This window comes from Schistocerca gregaria, chromosome 8 (assembly GCF_023897955.1).
Source record: "Schistocerca gregaria isolate iqSchGreg1 chromosome 8, iqSchGreg1.2, whole genome shotgun sequence".
NCBI lineage: Eukaryota > Metazoa > Arthropoda > Insecta > Orthoptera > Acrididae > Schistocerca > Schistocerca gregaria.
This window is the reverse complement of record NC_064927.1, coordinates 102,804,194-102,809,382: the sequence shown is the minus strand read 5'-3', so window position 1 is coordinate 102,809,382 and position 5,189 is coordinate 102,804,194. Positions and strand designations below refer to the sequence as shown.

Here is a 5,189-nt window from a genome sequence, read left to right as displayed (position 1 = left end):
AATCATGAGTCCAGCCACGTAACTGAGACCAAAAGCACGCAGTTTGGTTACAAGACGCATGTGAGGCACACTGTCCTCTGCAATCTTCTTCCACATTTATTCCCTGTGTAGTCTGGATGACCGGTGTCGTAGAGCACTGCGTTGTCCTACACTATCTGCCACAGATGGCCAAACTGCTGGGAAGTCAGTACTGGCGGGGTTCAGCCTGCTGGAACTGCGGGCTGTGGTGGGGTGAGAGGTAACGGGTCCCGAGTCACAGACCAAGACTGTCTAAATTGCGTTTAGAAACTGAAAGCTCTTATGATTGTTGCGTTTCCTGTACTATTAAAAAAGTGTAATACTTAATATCGACTGAAGGATGCCAACTTATAACGTATCTTATAGAAAATGTTGAATAATAGAATGTATGTGTCAAGACGGTCCATAATATGTAGTTAAACTTGTCATTTCTAGAAAGACAATATGAGAGTTTCAGTGCCGTAGAAGAAGTAACCTTAAGTCCCTGTGTAGGTAAGCTTCAATCGAACTCATATCTCATTACATCGTCCTTCAGTTTCGTAAATTAATGGTGGCTTAAGCGGAATACTGCCATGAAGGAACGTGCCTACTCGACAGTGACATCACGCGGAAGCTGCCGAACGCTTTGGCCCAAATCTTCTATGTAATAACCTTGTTGCTGTCTACACAAATGGCGGATAGTCGGCTACGCTCTCTCGGTCCCTCCCCTCTTTTACCCCACCACGCTACCCTTGACGTGAGCGAGTTCGTTGCCGAAGCGCCTCTATTGTGATCCCTCGAAACTAAGCAGGCGCAAAGTATATCGATATATCGATCGGCGACTACAAATCGAGCTGACGCAGTGCCGGGAGAAAATCGAGCTGACGTAAAAGTGGCAGGAGAGTCGTGTGTTTACTAGCTCAGTGCTGTAGAGTTCTGCTGCTGCGGTATGTCGCTAACTCCTGTTTCGGGCACTTCTTCGAGTATGTCTACTGACCGTGTTGAAGACCGGGAAGTAGATGTGTTCGAGAGGTTAATGCGTTCATCGCTGGAAGATGTATGTATTAACAGAGACATCCATGGATTTTGCGAGACAGAAGAGGATATTGTCCATCTTTGAGCAACCTGCGCGTCCATGGCTACGCATACTCAGTTAGAAGAACTGCGTATTATCGCCAGCCCCCTTCAGGTGCTGCTAAACGTAAGTGAAAGTTTTCCTAATTCGTTTTTGTGTTCAGATGTAACATAATTACATAATTGTTACATAGATGTATTCCATTTATATCCTTTGTCTGCGTTAAAAATAAATATAATTAGTTATTTGCAGTAAATAACGTCGTTCGTAAATCAGGTTTGTACATTTCTCGAGTTAAACATGTCTTACATATTTTCATTCTGTGAACACATTACACTTTTCATTCTCGCGCTACGTACTGTTCAATCGAGTAAATCAATCGTAGTAGGATAGGGAAGACAGCAAGCCATGTAGCTATCACGAAACAATCGCCAAATAACATTAATGGCTATGTAACTAAAATATAAATTTGCTTATGGGAATGGATAACTAAGAATGAAATTTCAAAAAGGACAACCATTGTCAAAGTTTATAGAATGTAGCCTACAAAAAAAAAAAACTCGCACATTAATAGAATGCCGTGAACAAAAGACGTGTGGGAAGAAGAAATGAAAGAAATTGATTTTGGAAACATTTAAGACATGCAGGATGAAAATGTAACTTAAATGTAGATACAGATTTTTTTTTTTTTTTTTTGAGTATTTGTAGCAGCATCAACGCACGAAATGCCAATCTTCCTGCCTCTACTCTGGCAAGATTTTTTACAGTGTATCGTAAACCTCACTGACCACAGGCGACTCTGTATTGTATATCTATTGATCATTTGGGTCTTTGTTCCTGTACAGTTAAAACAGCTTAATTTACAAAAGTATATACCCATTAGTGAGTGAAAATACTGCAACTTCCATCACTTCCATGCTGTTTGCTTCAGTGGTCAAAGACAACTACTTCTATCCAGTAGTGAACTATATCCATTCATGTATGAATAAACTGATCTTGATTGTACTAGTTCATGACAAGGTAATTGGTTTTTGCACTACATTATGTTGGTTTTTCATGATGCTATCATACATATTTTACATAGACCTGCTACATAAGTTTCCAGTGGCCTACCCCATATATGTGTAGTGAAATGATAGTAGATGTAATTAAAATTCTGTTTTTAGCAGATGAGACAGGATTTTTCTACAGCCACACAAAAGGCAACATACCAATACAGTTTTTTGGCCCTGTTTTTTGTGTTGAAAGCTTAGTGAAAAGAGTGTACTCTTGGCAAATTATATCATAAAAAGGAGACTCCTGTTGCAGATCATCTGGTAAGTAAAATAAAGATCTAAGTAGCAATTACATATATTTTCAACAAAAAAGGAATAGTTACAGGGACTTATTAAATTTTATTTTATACGTAAAGGTGGACCATGTTAACCCAGAGAAGAAGAGAAAAGTTCTCATGGACACACAAAAGAAAGGCTGCCCAGCAACACTGGACATTAAGTGTGTCGGGTATTACCCTATTATGCGATAAAATCGGCAACAGACAGTTCAAAAAAGAGAGTGAGTAATTTGTGTAGATATATTAGCCTGATTAGATCATTAGCCTGATAAGTTACATGTATGTCATTTGGCTATCTCTTGTATATAAATATTTGTAATTCATTGATGGATTTGTATTGTATTAAAGGTTACTGTGAAACTGAGACGAGACTTGGAGTCGACACAGGTACCGAAAAGTTACCTGCAATATTATGTGGCTGCCTCCCAAGCAAGCCGCCATAATCATGGCACTGAATGTCTGAAAACGATTGGACACATACACCCTTTGCTTTCAAAAGAGATCAGGGATATAGTTACAAAGGGGACGAACTCAGTTCGGATAATTAAGTTAGAACTGGATAGATTTGTGGAAAAAAAATTCACACACACACACACACACACACACACACACACACACACACGCTTTTATGATCCTGATAATGTAAGACCACCAGCTTGTGGGAGACCACCAGCTTGTTGCGCGCGCGCACCCACGTGCCCACACTTTTATGATCCTGATAATGGAAGACCACCAGCTTGTGGGTTTGACGATGTTAAATCATCCACACATTCTCGAAGCCTCTTCAGAGTTCTAGAAATTGCTTCTCTGTTTCTACAGTTGTAGGTCAGGTTTATGGCCTGCCTTGCTAATTCCAGTGCATCTTGCTCCTCTGATGAAGTTGAGCTTCTGGGATTGTCACTGCCTTGGTTTACTGCCTCCTCACTGCTGGTATCCTCTGAACTTTGTAATACAGGGCTGGCAGGTTCAGACCAACTGCTGCTTGAGCCAAACCCAAAGGTCTCTGAAGCCATTGCTTATTAAAATAATCAAGTGCACTAGAATTTCTAGTTAATAATTCATGAGATTGAAGGTTTTGTTTTGCAGTTAAAAATTTTTCTTCAGATGGTGACTCAGCAATTCCTTCCCACAGGTTGAGAATTTGCTCACTATCACCCGGTATGTCTAAATTATTGTTTTTGCTAAGCCACCGTTGCCAGGCTTGCTTTTGATGAAATAAATGAAGATAACCCATGAAACTGGATTCCAGTCTGGGTTCCATGCCTTGAAAATTTCTAGAGCCTCCTTAATTGATGCAGTGTTTTCTACTTGCATGAAGAATATCCCAACTACTAAATAGCATACATTAGCTTTCACTACCAAGAAAAATAATGGAATGTCATACTTCGTTGTCTTTTATGTTGCATCAAGCAAACATACCCTACCATACTTTTTCAAAAGTTCCCTTTGCCACTTGTGCTGGTAATAAAAAAGCAATGGCTGCACTTTTCCATTGTCATCTGTTAACGGTCTGAAAAAAAATCTCTCAGCCTTCGATTCCTTTTCCCACCCATTAATTTAATTCCTTAATGCATCTTGGTCAATAACAGTTTTCTTCAAATTACACAGAGCCCGATACATATGGCTATAAATTGTACTATCTGTTGGATAAAACATTATGTTCATCCGATCTGGTCTGTTCCAGCAACACTGAAGTGCACAATCCCCGAAAGTGTTTACAAACAAACTTTAGTTATGTTTTATTTGCAGCAAGTGTGTTTCTGTATTGCACCCTGTTCACTCACTGATTTCCTTACAAGAAATAAGCTCTGAGCGCATGGGTGTAAGTTGTTTAATTTGTGTGGTAAAACAATATTTGAGAAACTGTTTTTCATTTATAAAACAGTAGCAACTCAAAAAACTTATGTACATTGCTCATAATTTGTTGTGTAGTCAGAATCCTCTTGTTGGAATGAAAAAATTCAATTGTGTAATTATCATTTCCTTTGGCAATGAATCATATGAGCTAAACATGACATTAGAGGGAATAGCAATTTTCAAATCATATTTTTCTGTGCATACCCCTCTGTGTGCATTGTTCCTTTAACTTGCACACGATCTGTTGTTCAAAATGACTAGTTGTTAGTGTTTTTTAAATGTTTATACAATTGTACATGTCAATGTATTTTATGTTTTGCATTTATGTAAGCACGCATGGACTATGTATGTGAATTGGACACATGAAGAAATGTCATTGTGTAATTATCTTTTTTGAGTGAAATCTAAACTCCATGTATTTCCTATTACAGATAATAAAACAATGTCGTATTAATAATTATGAAGTTTTCTTAATTATTTGCAATTACCCACTAGAACCCACAGATACAAAAGTAAAGTAGTTTGATTATGGTGCCTGAAAAATGAAACCAACCTAACAAACTTAAAGTTTTTAGGTTTATTTATTTCACAAGAGGATTAGAACTTTAAAAGTGGCATATACAGAGCCTACTACAGGGAAATTTTTACACCTGGTATTGTCCTCCTGATTGTCATTTGCCCTTTCCTTTTGTATTTCTGGAGACTCTTGCTCACCTCACCTTACTATTCTTCTTTGGTACCACCATATGGGCACCACGTAGACAATAATTCTGTATAGTTTTTTGGGGACAATAACTTAAGGCTACTAATTCTGAATGTTGTTAGAAATGTTATTAGCCCAGCAAAACTTGCTACCATTCTATCAAATAATTCATTGTTGTGAGTTTGTTGTAAATCTATAATAGGTATGTTTCAAGTTGTAAATAA

The 5,189-nt window shown here is 38.1% G+C and overlaps 1 long non-coding RNA gene across 1 annotated transcript; it reads left to right on the top strand.

Moving 5' to 3' along the window:
• Positions 1–872: 872 nt before the first annotated feature.
• On the top strand, positions 873–4,719 carry LOC126284365 (uncharacterized). The gene is made up of 4 exons (XR_007551473.1): positions 873–1,198; positions 2,242–2,388; positions 2,484–2,626; positions 2,754–4,719. It is a non-coding gene; the product is annotated as an uncharacterized LOC126284365 (long non-coding RNA).
• The last annotated feature ends 470 nt before the right edge of the window (positions 4,720–5,189 follow it).